The sequence below is a fragment of the Tiliqua scincoides genome, chromosome 4, assembly GCF_035046505.1.
Source record: "Tiliqua scincoides isolate rTilSci1 chromosome 4, rTilSci1.hap2, whole genome shotgun sequence".
Lineage (NCBI taxonomy): Eukaryota > Metazoa > Chordata > Lepidosauria > Squamata > Scincidae > Tiliqua > Tiliqua scincoides.
Genome location: NC_089824.1, coordinates 101,404,320 through 101,420,549, shown reverse-complemented (window position 1 = coordinate 101,420,549; position 16,230 = coordinate 101,404,320). Strand labels below are relative to the sequence as shown.

Here is a 16,230-nt window from a genome sequence, read left to right as displayed (position 1 = left end):
GTTCTTTGGCTTGTGGACCCACTAAGCATGAAGGCATATACACTCAGGGACATGGCTGCAGAAGTAAATTTTGATACACAAAGGGCACTATCCGTTTTAGTGTGAGCCTAAATACAATGACTTCTTGCAATGTTTTTCTATATTTAATAGATTTTAGAGAGAAAAGTATGTTGGTTTTCTGTATTACTGTATCTAGCTGCCTACACCATGAGGGTGGGTAAACTTGGTGGATCTCAGTTCCAAAGTTTTTTTTCCGGCTGTCTTCACCCTCCACCATCCTGTTTTGCCCCATCCCCAACCCATTCTGCCCACCCTGGTCACCACTCTTCCCTTAATCTGTTTCTGCCCCTTCCCCTTTGGGAAAGGGCCCAAAAGAAACTTTGTACCCCCGATAAAATTCCTCACTGAGGCCCTGGGGAGGAATGTGTCAAGGCAGGGCAGTGAATGGTATCTGTGCCATTAATATTCTATCCCCTTTCCCTGCTGTGGTCCAACTCGTTGGTTCCATTTGGACTTGGATCAGCAAAATTACTGCCCAACATCTGAGTAGATGCATTTGGGTGATGGAGGCTTACCCCTGGGCAAGGGAACAAATATTCCCTTACCTAAAGGAGACCTCCCAGACTACCTTTTATCAACATATCACATGATCTTCTGAGAGATATTTCTCATCTAGTGGTCTTGCCAAGAATGTGTATACCTGTACAAGTCATGCATATTTGCAATGTGAGTGACCTTAGTAGGGGCAAATGGGAGGATATTTGACTTAGGGCGCAGTCCAAACCAGGAGACTTGTGCTGCATCCAACGCAGGTTTGTTGGGTGCAGTGGCTCAGCCATGGGCAAGGGGAAGTTTGGTAAAAGCTCAGCCACGGGCAAGGGGAAGCTATGGGTCTCCTCGAACCTGTGCCACCTCTGGAAGTGGTGCACGTCCAAGGAGAGCAGAGGGGCAAAAAGCCGCTCTGCTCTCCCCGGGGATGGGGGTTGGGATCCGGCATAAACGCTGGGACCCAGCCCCGCCCCTGGCTCCCCGCGCACCCGGCCCCGGGACCGCCCTCCCCCGCCCTCCCCTGCCCAGAAACGTGCCCTTCTGCCCCCTCCCCACACACACCCCACGCCTATCTTTGCTGCTTGCATCAGTGCAAGAGCACTGACACAAGTGGCGGAACGGAAGCTGTCATGGAGGCTTCTACCTGCCAATGCGGCTCACAGCCACAGAGGTGCAAACATGCTTTATGGCATGTTTGCGACTCTCCTATACTAGCCCAAGGGACTTGGGCCGGCATAAGGTGCACTTTGGATTGCGCCCTTAGTGCCAGCACTTGACTGGGGCTCATAATTAGGGCTGGCCTTTATTGCTGTAAGAAGAGTACCTACTTCAGTTTGCTCCCAAATCTGACCTTTGTGTCTCAGGTGGGAACAGAACTGGCTTCCCTTCATGGATGACAGGCACACTGTGAGTGCCCCATTACAGGCCTTCTTTTTATTTTCTAGTTCCTGATCCCCTTCCCAGCCCTGATCCACCTTCCCAGGGCAATGCAGACTTGCGCCGGCTATTGAACTGGCATTGTTACGTGAAAATCCCCTTTTCCCTTCCAAGTTGTGTTTTTATATCTGGTTATGTATTTTGGCCAAAAATGCAGGCTTAAAACCTCTCTTACAGGCCACAAAAGAATCAAATCATAAGCTCACTCATTTCTCATGTTGTTGGCAACCTTCAGTCTCAAAAGACTATGGTATAGAGCTCCTTTCTCTAGGGACAAGCAAATGTCTCTGTATGTGTATTGTTTTAACCTAATCAGTGTGCCTCCTGATCCAATCATGCTTATGCAAACACCTTAAAGGAGGAGGACTTTGGCAGCAAAGTCTATCACCTATTGTTAACTAAATTAAGCTACATCCAGACTCCAAAATCCAGTAGCAACAGGAAGCAAGCTACTCCCCCCTCCCCCAGAGTTAGGCTTTGCTGATAGCTGATTTCTGGACCCTTACACCTTTTTTTACATACTCCACGTGTACCTGTGTGTATACTGAGCATGCGCATCTAGACCAGCACTAGGACACTTCTGGGTCATTCTAGGTCAGCCACAACCCTTGTTAAGAGAGAACTCCAAGCACATGCTCTCTCTCTCTCTCTCTCTCTCTGGCTGCCCTCCCAAGGGAGTGGTCCTTCCTAGGACTCTTTCCCATCCAACTGCTCCCCGGGACAGGTAAATATATCTTGCGTCTAAAACTCTTTCCCTTCCATCCTACCTATTTCTCCCCTTCTTCCCCCATCTTTAGTTAGCAAACGGGGTTAGGCAGACCAGGGACCCCTAAAATCCTTCCCTACAACCTATCCTTTTCGGATTCCTTATCGGATACACAAAATACATAGCACATGCAGCCATCGTAAAGCTAGGTGCACTATATCCAAGTTCTAGGATTCAAGTAGACATATACTTACCATTTTCCATGTATATTATGTTTACCTTTGTGTGTTTTTGCAATAAAAAATTTAATCCTTTGATTGAAAGTTACCTTTCTCCCAGTCTCCTCTTTAAGCTAAACAAGGGATTTCTTTGCTTTACGCTGTCTTGCTATCCAGCCTATGGTCCTAAAGTTTCCAAAAGGCTAATATACTAATTCCCCTAAACAAATAGCCCTTTTTGGTAACAGCATAGGTCTTAGTTGACCTGAAGAGGCTAATGAGGTTTATCCTGGGGCAAGCAGACAAATGTTCCCTTACCCTGAGGAGACCTCTAGCAGTTGAAAATCCCTTGTGAGACACAGTGGTAGCTGCACAAGTACTGCTGCATCACCATGTGGGGATTTAGGCAGAACTGGGCTGTAAGTGTGGATTGCAGAGATTAAGCCTCACTGCGACATTTCCATTCCCAATTTCCCTCTCCTTATAGGAACTATCCACTTGGCTTTTCTTGCACTACCATTGCATGTAATGTGTATACATTTATTTATTATAACATTTCAGCCTCACCTTTTACTATAAAATGGCCTCAATAGAGTTTCCAATAATAACGTGTAGTTGAATCCTCAGGGACTAAATAAAAATGAAAGAAGGTAGTATGAATCTATTAATGGAACCTTTCATTCATTGCATGCATGGCGGTGACATTTGTAATCTGTTCTTCCTCTTCTTCTGCATGAAAATTCCTTAATGTAATGTATTGTATGCAGTTTGGTGCAAACAGGTTCTGGTGGCATTATTATCTCTGAGTTTGCTGTACCATTTCACAGATGAAAAATAGAGCCATATTTGCAACATCCCTGCTCTTAAACCAGAGGCCAATTTGCAAGCCCCACTTTCTACTCTGCTATATATTGTTGAGCACCTTCCTGGCTGTTCCCTTTCCCCCAAAATCAAACTTAAGGATTATTTATTTATTTATTTATTCATTCATTCATTTATTCATTCATTCATTCTTAGGGAAATATAGAACACTATTGCCTTATGAACAATATGGTGTCCGCAATTGAAACTACTGTATGCCGCAGCAGCTGCTGCAGTGTGTGAAATAGCTGAATGGGTGCCTTGTGGTTCACACACCTGCATTTCCTTGCATATGCACTAGATCAGTGGTTCCCAAACTCTTAAGCATTGGGACCCACCTAAAAAAGTTTCACTTTACCAGCTGCCCGAGCCTCTGTGGCTATAATGGAGATTGTGCAGCAGAGCTCTTCTCCCCAAGTAGCAACTTGTTTAACCCTTGATGCACATAGGCCTAAGTTGACTTATCAGTTTTGAGACCCACCAAAAATTGGGTCACAACCCACTGATGGGTCCTGGAGAGGGAATTGCTGGGAATTGTTGGGAATTGCTGTGCTAGGCAGAATGTATCCATTCCCCCACTATGGATGCCATCATGTGCACATTTACATGGCACGAAATCTTATCACCTGCTTCTGAGTGGACACGCACAAGTTGCATTGTCAGAGGCTTAAATTCCAGATGCTGAGAGCTGAACCATATATACCACTACCACCAGAAACACAGAATCAAAATTTCAACAAGAAATCCTTGAGAAGCAAGGGTGGGAGAAAGGCAAGAAACTGATGGAGGAACTAGTAAAAAGGGATAGTCTCTTATCAATTGTCAGTTGGATACATGCCCTGATACTATTGTAAACAAAAAGTACCACCACAGGTGTTACTAAACTGTATGCAAGCTTTTTCTATCTGCTTCTAAGAACATAAGAACAGCCCTGCTGGATCAGGCCATAGGCCCATCTAGTTCAGCTTCCTGTATCTCACAGAGGCCCACCAAATGCCCCAGGGGGCACATCAGATAACAAGAGACCTGCATCCTGGTGCCCTCCCTTGCATCTGACATAGCCCATTTCTAAAATCAGGAGGTTGCACATACACATCATTCTATAACTTAAATATTTTTCTTTTCTCAAACACTGCATTTTGGGATTAGGATAGGTCTGGGGGCAGTAGGAAAAAGAGGTTTGGGATCTGAATTGTGGGACTAGAAGATGGAGGGAAATTTGGGGTCTGTATCTAAATGCTTCCCTCAAGCAATTGAACTGGAGCAATTTGGAGACTCACAAAAGTGCATGTGATATTTCTCTTCAAATGGTACATAGGTGATCCTAGTGCTGTTTCCTCTCAAACTTCTGAAGTGATGGTGGTGAGCAATGGTAAAGATGATGACAGAGAATGCCACACCTGTATTAGATTTTCTCATTGCCGATATTCCTTTTAATTTAAACAACATATCTTCCACCTTCTGATGCATCATCCCATTGACATTTATATTTCTAATGCAATATCAAATACTAAAACACAGAGATTAACTTTGGATCAACACATTCAGTTCTTAAACCCTGAAAGTAATTATCTTTTCCGCACAATGAAATGAATATATTATCATACTAACAGTTAGCAAATGTATTGTCAGAAAAATCAAGTTGTTTCACAATTTCCAACTTTATCCATTTTCGAAAGTTGTTCATAATATAACCCTTTTCAGAAATATGAAACTTCTCTTTTCTCCAACTTAACAATATCTCTGAGTTTTGACTTGATTATGATTAGAGCAAGAACAAATATTCACAAATATTTAAACACTTGCTGTAAAGTACAATTTTACCATTTGAATTTTGAATGCAAAATTTTGGATTTGCAGTTCAAATTGGGGTCTTGAAAATCAAATTTTCTCACAAAAATTGAATTTTTTTTTAATTGCTTGGCTGTTTTAATTTTTACAGGTATACAATCAACTATGAGCTCCCATTAGCTGTCAGCTATCAAATAATGTGAGATGCTAAATGCCTTTGCATACTCATTAACAAACGGATAGATTAGCTATCAAATATTGCCAAGTACCACCTATTAAATGTTGAGGTCAAAGACAAATATCAAATGCTGAAATGAAATTTCATTGGTTGTAAAATATGGATGTCAACTATTCAGCAAGTATTCAGTTAATATTTGAATACTGAAAGAATATCTGTCAAATATTTAACAAAAATGTAGGGGAAAATTTTTGGATTAAATCAATTTCTGTTCATTTCACTTCTAATGTGGTTTTCTCATTTTAATTTCTAATGTGATCCATAAAAGAGCTGAGAATAAATAATGACTCCAGTTCCAAAACTTCTGATTCAGGTTGGTAGGAAACGGATCCTACCTGTGAGCTTCTGAGCCACATTCAGTTGGGAAAAAAAAAGAAGGGAACTAGATGTTGGACTAAACAAATTTTTGCTGATCCAACAAAGCTCTAGGTGGCATCACTAGGGGGTGGAGACCACACTGGGTAACATCCCTGGGGGGAACACTACAAGTGGTCAATACTTTGGAAACCTTTTGGAAAATTTATGAGTAATACCATCATGTTATACATCTCATTGAAAAGGTAATATCATGAATGTGATAAAACAAACCATGTTGAATTACACAGGCCTACAAAACTGAGGGTCAGAAAAGTTTTTTCAAAACTTTATGGTGGTTTAATATGAATTTGGGTGCCGATTCCAAAAATGGCATCTGTTTTGCCCTATCACTTCTAGTTTTGGAGATATAGTATAGCCTCATTAGTGAATGGTTCAAGTAGCTTCCTCATGAGAAGCATTGGCCAAGTTGGTCAAATCAAGCTCCAGAGCAAGATGCCAGCTGCAGGCACTCTGCTCACTGCCTCTGCATGGGGCCCTCTAGGCACAGGGTCCAATTAGGCCAAATTGGTCAAATCACCCTAAGGCAGACTCTGGTTCTGGGACCAGGCATCACACAGGTGCTTTGCAAGTTTTGCAAGCTCTTGTTTGGTCCAGGCAGTGTGTCTTCCTCTGGTCTGGCACAGTGCTGCCTGGACGTGATCTCTCACACTTAGACAGGCGCCACAATCTGCAGACACTTAGAATCGGGGCCCAATTTGGCCAAATTGTCCTGGTTCCAGTTACAGATGGCCAAGTCAGTTCTTTCACGCAGGCACAGCATCTGCAGTTGCTTTCATGCTGGTGTGATAGCACTGAGCCAGCAGGAACCAGTTGTTCTGACCACATCAGACCACATCCAGACAAAGCTCTGGAACAGAACCAGGATGTAAGTTGGGGACTTGGAGCTCAATCCTGTCACAAACGTTGCAAACTGTCGCAAACATGCTGTAAAGCACATTTGCAGGGCTTAGCACTGACCCAGCATCAGACCTAGTGCAAGGCGAACTCACACTGGGCTAGCGCCAGTGGAAAACCGGTGCTCCACCTGAACCGTGGGGCAGCAGAAAGGTAGTTGGGGGCATTGGGGGAGGAGGCGTTGTTGGGTGGGGGAGGTGGGGGAGAAGGAAGAGGGCGGGGAGGAGGTATGTCGGGGGAGGGAGGGACCAGTGGAGCTCAGCACCACCAGATCCTGAGCTCAGTTTTGAGCCACACAACCCAACATGGAACTTCTTGATTCTGTGGCAGTTCCAGAGCTACTGCAGAATCAAGTAGCCCCATTGCGGGGCTACTTTCCTTGCCCAGGGGAAAGGGACTAACATCCCCTTCCCCTGAGGAGCCTCTGGTTGCTGCCCAGTTCCACTCAGGATGCCGCAGCAACAATTTTTGGTGCCATAGCAGCCTCACTCTCTGGACAGCTCAGGATTGGGCTGTTATACCCCAGTCCTATCCCATGAGAAGCATGAGGAAGCTGCTTGAACCATTCACTAAAGAGGCTATGCCATGTCTCCAAAACTAGACGTGATAGCGCAAAACGGATGCCATTTTTGGAATCGGCACCCCAAATATACCCAGGAATTGGTATAATGTTTAAGGAAGCAAAATGTGTGCTGACCTGTGTTATCTGTGTTCTAGGTTATGGCCAATTAACCAGAAAAAGAAAAACCAACTGCCTTATCTAACAAAAAGTGGATTTCTTTAACCCAAAACTGACCAATGAGACTGATTGTTCCGAGAGCCAATGAGGTGTTATTATGACACAGCAGGAGACTAACAAGGTGTTAGTATGAGTCACCCTCTCCTTTCCATGCATCAGAGCTCTTATTCAGTTGTGTGAGTGACATCAAGTTGGCCACTGGTTTTTTGTTGGTTACTAATTTGTTGGGTGACCTGTAACACGACACAGTAAATTAAATAAATAAATGGGGGTGACACCACTTAGTGATGCCACTGCATTAAGACTGTGCATATGATATTGTAATTTATTCTGTATGGTTTGATACAGGAGGACGTCCATCATGAGGGTGAGACAATGAGTTCTCGCACTGGGTGACACAAACCCTAGTGATGCCTCTGAAAGTTCTTCTTATGAGTTGTGTGTTCTCGCTCCAGTATATCAACAGTAGAAGATTGGCTGGCGAAGATGCTGGAGCTTGCTGAGATGGCAAAGTTGACATCTTTAATTAGAGAAAATTGATTCATTTTTGACTGAGTGGAAACCATTTGTGATTTTCGTGCAGAGCTGAGATTATAATGAATTATATACCTGTGGGTTTGAAGATTGAAGAGAAGAGATAGATATAAGAGAGATCTAATATGGTTTAATCTTTATTGTACCAAATATTATAAAGATAGATATTACTATGTATGTTTGTAAGCCTGTAAGTAGAGATAAGTGGAAGTCTTTTAAAATTTTGTGTTAGGTGTTGTCTTGAGTTCAACATGGTAATTAAAATAAAAAATAAGTTAAAAAAATGAGTTGTGTGTTTTCTAAACTAGCTCTAGTCCAGATCTGACTGGTGCTCAGATGTTCCCTGAGCCAACCCAAAACTGCCACCCACTGCTCCCAGAAGTAATCTTGTGTGTCTGCCCCTCCAGCCAGTTGGCTAAGGAGAGGGGAAGGAGCTGAGCCAATTCCTCTTCCCTTGTGCTGCTCCCTCTGTCATGCTGGTCTTTTTTTTTTTTTTTTTCAAATGAATAGGAATTTGACATGGAACCATGAGGCTGTGCTGAGAGTAGCACCAGGGAAGTGCTTCTTCCTCTCCTGGCCTGTTTGGCTGCATGAGGGTTTTCTCTTTCCCTCTTCTTCCTCCACTGAAGAAGAGGGTTGCCCCTAGCTGAATCCTTTTCCTTCTGGGAAGTAGATTGGAGGGTCCCAAATGGTTGGCAACCTTCAGTCTCGAAAGACTATGGTATAAGCCTACAGCACCCAGTATTCCTAGGCGGTCTCCCATCCAAGCGCTAACCAGGCCTGACCCTGCTTAGCTTCCAAGATCAGACAAGATCAGGAATGTACAAGGTAAGGAGTGGCTCCATCAGGCAGGCCAGAGCAAGTGCTGGAAACGACTCTCCATTTGCCACTTGCACAAGTGTTTCAGCTTCATATGAAGGCCAGCCCTGCTCTAGTCCAAAGTTTTGTCACATTTCAGGGGACTGCATCAGACAATGTTTGTCATCATGAGGGTATATAAATGAGGGCTTTAAGAAGCCTTTATGCATCTAGTGTCAGGGTAGGTGGTAGCAGACACACTACACAACTTGCCCACAAGAGGAATGCTCTCATAGGAGGAAGCGCCACTTCTATTTGGAGGGACATAACACTGTGTTCTGTCTGACTGAGGGATTATTGCTTGTCCAAAGCTAGTGAATCCAATTTCTGCCCTTCCCCCACTGGTCTTTTCCATCACTGCTCCTGTACCGAAAAAGAACCTTACCCTTCTGGCAACACATCAGCTTGCTCTATGCCCTTTCTATCCTTACACCAGTGACATAGCTGATGTATGTCCAAGGAGACAATAGGCCACCAGAAGGCCTACTGAGGGATAAGTATAAAACATTTTTCCTTCCCCTTCATTGGCCTTTTAGCCACCTCCCCCCATAGTACACAGCATACGCTCTGTTGGCGCTGCTAATTGCTATACCATGGCAGGGATCGGATTAAGTCGTTGGACCTTAAGGTGAGATGGAAACCAGATAGAAATTAACCTAGATTGGTACAGTCGGACTTTGGTATTCATGGGGGATCTGTCCCTGAACCTGCCAGGGATACCAAAACCCGATGATAATGGAATCAATGGGTTTGGTCCATCAGAGGATCTCCAGGTGTGACTGGAAGGCAATTTCAGCCACATCCAGGAGTTCAGGTGAAGCCTCCACCACGGGTTAGGAACTCATGGATAAAAAGGGCCCACCTGTAGTCTCACCTACAAATGTCTGGAGTTGGATCACCAGCACAGACATGAGCACCTTTCTCCAAAACAGAAGCTTGGAAAGAGGCCAGAAATTATCCAGTTTGGTGGGTTTCAACAAAAGTTCTCCCCTCCCCAGCAAAGCTTTTACTTCAGCAGTCTTTAATCTAGTTCATATAGTTCCTCCCTTTAAGGAAGCATTGCTCATCCTACGTGGTAATGACCTGTCTATGACAAAGGAGATATCTTACCTTAAGGCCCTCTTCCCCAAAATCACTAGACTCCCACCCAGCAGAAAACACCAGATGCTATGACATCTAAGGGAACTCCTAGAGCAAGTTGTCCTGTGGCCTCCCAAGATCTGGAGATGCCTTGGCATTCCCATTCAGAAGCCACTGAAAATACCGATAGATTGTGTGGAGAAGATGCCAATCAAGCACTTCCTATGTAGGATAACCCAGTGCAAATCTTGTTTTGTTTGTGTAGCGTGATGTTGGCATTCAACACCCAAGGATTCCATTCCTCACATTGAAACATTCACTGCAGCAAAGTCCCACCCTCTCATCAATTGCTTCACCTCTCCATTCATTCTTCGTGTAATGGCTCTTCTGTATTACAACACCATTTGCCCTCCTTAAGTTTTCTTTATAAATGTATTGTGCATTAATCCCACGTTTGGAACAAAAGTCTGTTTATTTCACTGAATCTCAAGAGACTATGCTACAATAACGGCATAAATTTAATTACCATGATGGGAAGGAGATGTTTTGCATTTGGAAGGCCCTGACATCTCCGGTTGAAGGATTTCAGAGTAGCAATCAAAGAAAGGTCCTCTGACTTAAATTTAGGAGGCTTGCTGTCAGTCAAAATAAACAGTACTAGGCTGAAAAGAACAATAGTCTGAGAGCCACACTAGACATGTACACAAATGTGCTTTTAGGCAGACTTTCATTTGAATGCGCCTTTTCTTCTTTCAAAAAAACCCCTCTACACTGTGAGGGCTCCAATCCTGATAGGCGCTGTGGCAAATGGAGATGGGAAGGTGGACCCCTCATGCACTATTTCCCCACTGAAAATCTTCAGAATCTTTTATTTTGCCCCGATACAGGTAGTTGCGGCAAAGAATCACTTTGGGGGTAAACAACAGCTTCTGGGAGCAATGCAACTGGCCACTTAAAAGTGCACCTGTAGCAGCTGCCCCATTCATTTAAATGGAGTTTGCAGAGAACAAGTCTTGGAGGATGCTGCCTCTAGTTATCATTTCAGTTCCTTCAAGAGAAAGTCAAGTTTGTCCTAGCCACTGAAAGCCAGGAGCAACCGCAAATGGCTTGTTCTAATGTAGATTTAGGCCCAGGCCAAGCATGCCAAAAACTCAAGTGGAAACAGACATCTCCAATGGAATAAGTGCACTTCTAAATGCAAAACTCATGTGAGTTTCCTTATCCATGAGACATCCATGAGTGTCTTGCAGCAGAACATCCAAGCACCTCTTTCCCATTTTTTCCACCCCTTTAATCTTTGAATTTGGAGCCTTCCACATGGGTTTTTGAATGTATGGTTTTCAATATATTTATGAGGCTGTTCAACATATAATGTGTTGCTCATGGACATATGTTTGCTGGGCTCCTTTTTGCATCACAATTAATATAAAAGGTAAATAAAAAATTTCAAACTTTATGGTTATTTACCAGGTATAAACTGAGAGTACATTCGATTAAAATGTAAATTAATGTTCATGGTGAGTAAATATATTTAAGAATTTAAATGCTTCTTAAATATTGCTGTTCTCAAACATCTGAACTTTATGTAGCTCTTGCATTAAGCAAGTTTGGCTATCCTTGTAATAGAGGAAATAGGAAAGAATGAATTTGTTTCCTGTCTTGAGCCTTGGAGATTCAGACTTCTCGGAGAACAATCTAGATGAACTAAGAAAATAGGGAAATATTTGTGTTTCAAATCAAAGAGCAACTATTTCAGGGAGACGTTTGTATGATGTGATTGGATAATGTCTTCTCTAGTTCATGTAATGCTCTCCTTTGGTCTTTTATATTCTTTTGTCTCCTTCAAAACTGTACAAATGTACCTCTTAAGGCTGCAGAGTTTTAGGTTGGCTAGTCACCCTCATGTCTGCTGCCTTATGCAAGTTGTGCAAGACCTCAGCAGGAGGTCTGGTCTAGAGGGTAGAGCCTCCGTCTGCCTGAAGATAACATCCACAAGGTCGCCAGTTCGAGGCCACCGGCACCGTGCGACCTTGGAGCAGCTGACAAGCTGAAGCCGAGCTATTCCATCTGCTCTGAGCGTGGGAGGATGGAGGCCAGAATGTGAAGCCAGATCGGAAAGAAACACCTGAATGTAGTGGGTCTTGAAAGAAAGAACCTTCTTTCAAATTGTAAAAATCCCTATTTAATAAGGGATTTAAATAAAGCCTGCCTATGTAAGCCGCCTTGAATAAAGACCAAGAAAGGTGGTATATAAATACCTGTTGTTATTATTATTATTATTATTATTATTATTATTAGAAAATGTGAGTACGTAACCACTGTCAGTAATCCTAGATGAGTGCTTTTACTATCATTGAGGAGACAGTGGATTAATTAGGTTTGTGAAGTTTGACTGCAAGTAAGGCAAATAGACAACTCATTGGGAAGTTGGAAAAGCCACAAACCGCAAGTAAAAGTTATTACAAATTTGTATAGGATTCTTTTTAGCAAACTTGTTCTCAAACTGGTGTACATACCAAAAAAGATGAAGGAGAATTTGGACTGTTTTTCCTGTTGAAAACCTTCCTTTGATTCACTCTAATGGGTTTATGATAAGGTTAAATAGTGAGGAACTGGTGGTCAAAACTGGAGAGGTTCTACAACAGTGAGGCTCCCATTATAATTCTTCTCGTGCACTGTCCCTGACATCTTCTGGGCTTGGGATGGGTACTGCTGGGCTTCCCATAGTAAGACTGGTAAAAGTTTCAGAAGAACTGGCTTGCAGCTTGCATCTGTGGAGTCCTGACTGCCAGTGGATGGCAAATGGAAACACACTCATGCTGGCGTGGGTAGCAGCAGGGCTTGCCTGGACCTGAAACACCTATTGGTTTCAGTGTTTCTCGTAATTTAAACTGCAGAGGTGTAGGGAGAAGCTGGCTCAAGCCAAAACATTACATCCCTCCGGGATGTAATCATAATTAATTCACTATGTGCTCTGATTCTGTTTGGCCCATGTGATTGATCTTGAAAGGATTGCCTTCACTCTATGTAGCATAGTGGTGTCATCTTGGTCAATATATCATCTTGAATTACCTATGTAACTAATCCAGGAAGAAGAAGAAACTGCAGGAGAGAGAGAGAGAGAGAGAGAGAGAGAGAGAGAGGAAATAGGGAAAAAGCAGTGAGGAGGATTAAAAAAATGACCTCATAATTAAAGATTTTTTAAGGTTCATGTTTAGATCCACATGTTTGTCCCTTCCTTGATTTCCTAAGTAACTTCACGAGAATCAGGATGCAAACAGGGAATGTCCTGACTCATAACTCACTACATGTCTGTACCTGCCCTTACTATTTGAAATGACTTTGAGGAAATAAAATGAACTCTACTTGAATTCTACATAATACTTGTACATAAAACTAACAAAGGGCTTGTTTTTGTAGTCTGATGCAACCTTGGATGAAGAATGCCTAGCAAAACCTGGATTTAAGCACCTGAGAGAAATCTGAACAAAAGGCATTGATTTATATGAGCACTTTTCAAGAATAGGATGAACAAGAACCTCTTCAAATGCTCAGTGACTTCTCTGCTCTATTATTTGGATCTAATGGGTCACAAAAAGTCACCACCAAAACAACTTTTTCTTCTGTGAGTCATCATTCATAGTGAATTTGCATCCAGTTATTATTATTATTTTTTTAATCTCCACTTCTAATCAGGCTTGCTGTTTTGAAGGGGTGTATCATCTTTGATCTGGCCACTATACCTAAGCACTTTTTTGGAGGAGTTGTAGCCACTGACAGCAACTGTTACCCTGCACATGCCCAATCTCATCTGATCTTGGAAGCTAAGCAGGGTCAGGCCTGGTTAGTACTTGGATGGGAGACCACCTGGGAATACTGGGTGCTGTAGGCTTATACCATAGTCTTTCAAGACTGAAGGTTGCCAACCATTTGTAGCCACTATACCCTCCACTTTTGTGGAGGAGTTGTATTTAATGCATGAATGAGTTCTTAATCATGTGAAGAACTCCTCTACAGATCCTCAACAGAAGTGGAGTCAGGGACCCATGGCTATAACAGGGCAGAGAAAGTTCACTGGTGCTGCTGCTCCCCATTGCTTGTCAGTAAACCAAGCTCATGGAGATGCTTATCGGACAATGGTTAGGAGCAGCAGTAGCAGTGGACCATCTTCTTCATCCAGTGCCATTTTACAATTTCCAGATGTCCTGAGTCCTGATGCTGTGTTGGAGGATGGAGCATCTGGGACTGGTCTCACTGGTTGCAGCAGAACTTATTTCATGTTGTCCAGGTAAAGACTGAGAGAGAGAGTAGGTTGAACAAGGCTTACTGGTTATAGGTCATGCACCCCTTCCTGCCCCCCACTTTCCCTTTACTGGGCCAACAGCTGAAAGGGGGAGGAAACTGGTAGTTTCTATCCACTGCCACCATCCCAGACTACAGAGAATCAGGCAGTTGGGGGTCATCTGGGAACTCTTCTTAGGAGAACACTGAACCCCAGGAGTTCTTACTAAAACTCAAAACCACATAGATTTTGCAAACAGAGACATGACAGTCCACTGAATTATCCGTGACCTTGGATTAGGGAGGAAAACTCAAAATGTAACTATATGGGCACTCGAATTCACTAGAGGGGTCTTAAAACTTAACTCTCCTGGGCTGTTTCATTATCCCCCTACCATAGGGTGCAGTGCGCACTCTGGCAGCATGGCTGCATGCATAGGATGCTGTGGGATAGGACTGGGGTATAACAGCCCAATCCTGAGCTGTCCAGAGAGTGAGGCTGCTATGGCACCAAAAATTGTTGCTGCGGCATCCTGAGTGGAACTGGGCAGCAACCAGAGGCTCCTCAGGGGAAGGGGATGTTAGTCCCTTTCCCCTGGGCAAGGAAAGTAGCCCCGCAATGGGGCTACTTGATTCTGCAGTAGCTCTGGAACTGCCACAGAATCAAGAAGTTCCATGTTGGGTTGTGTGGCTCAAAACTGAGCTCAGGATCTGGTGGTGCTGAGCTCCACTGGTCCCTCCCTCCCCCAACACACCTCCTCCCCTCCCTCTTCCTCCTCCCCGCCCTCTTCCTCCTCCCCCACCTCCCCCACCCCACAACACCTCCTCCCCCAATGCCCCCAACTACCTTTCTGCTGCCCCACGGTTCAGGTGGAACACCGGTTTTCCACTGGCGCTAGCCCAGTGTGAGTTCGCCCTGCACTAGGTCTGATGCTGGGTCGGTGCTAAGCCCTGCAAATGTGCTTTACAGCATGTTTGCGACAGTTTGCAACGTTTGTGACAGGATTGAGCTCCAAGTCCCCAACTTACATCCTGGTTCTGTTCCAGAGCTTTGTCTGGATGTGGTCTGATGTGGTCAGAACAACTGGTTCCTGCTGGCTCATTGCTATCACACCAGCATGAAAGCAACTGCAGATGCTGTGCCTGCGTGAAAGAACTGACTTGGCCATCTGTAACTGGAACCAGGACAATTTGGCCAAATTGGGCCCCGATTCTAAGTGTCTGCAGATTGTGGCACCTGTCTAAGTGTGAGAGATCACGTCCAGGCAGCACTGTGCCAGACCAGAGGAAGACACACTGCCTGGACCAAACAAGAGCTTGCAAAACTTGCAAAGCACCTGTGTGATGCCTGGTCACAGAACCAGAGTCTGCCTTAGGGTGATTTAACCAATTTGGCCTAATTGGACCCTGTGCCTAGAGGGCCCCATGCTGAGGCAGTGAGCAGAGTGCCTGCAGCTGGCATCTTGCTCTGGAGCTTGATTTGACCAACTTGGCCAATTTTGACCAATTTGTAGCTTGATTTGACCAATTTGGAATCTTCCATACCAAGGAACTGTAAGGAGAGTGGACCAAGTAGAGCGTTGCTACGGGATGGCCCTCTTGCCCACCCCTGGGTTTGATTTGCTTGAAATAACCCCCTCCCCAGAAGCAATTATCATATCACCTCCACCTACTTCCATGTGCTGCACTTTTGTGACATTGGTCCTGGGCTCACCTCTGCCACTTGTTCTGGTGAGGAGGGAGGGCCCATAGGAGGATGGTGCAAAAATCTTTTTGCATTGGGCCCCACAGCTCATAAGGCTGGCCCTGACTGGAGCAGCCATAAATCACACATCCTGTTTTGCCAGATTCCAAGGCCAAGCTCGGCCTGGAAAATTATGTCCACTTTTAGTTAAATAGCTCCCCTTCCTCCCCCCCCCCCCCAAGAATGACCCTAGTTCTGCCTTGCAGCACTGCTGGACCCCAGCACCAGGGTAGCTCACCTGTTCCACCTGCAGAGGCCCTCCTTTCTCCCTTCTCCTGCCAGCAGCTCCTCCCACCACTACAGCAGCACACTGGTCCTCTGCAGGACTTGGGCGTGGCAGCCAAACACCAATCTCAGTGTCTCCAGCAGTCTGTTCCAGCAGTCTCCAAAGTTCATTCACCAATCAGTCCAGTTGCAGTGCCA

At 44.4% G+C, this 16,230-nt stretch overlaps 1 pseudogene; it reads left to right on the top strand.

The window, feature by feature from the left end:
- The first annotated feature begins 13,554 nt into the window (after positions 1-13,554).
- LOC136650100 (5S ribosomal RNA) lies at positions 13,555-13,674 on the top strand (annotated as a pseudogene).
- Positions 13,675-16,230: the final 2,556 nt, after the last annotated feature.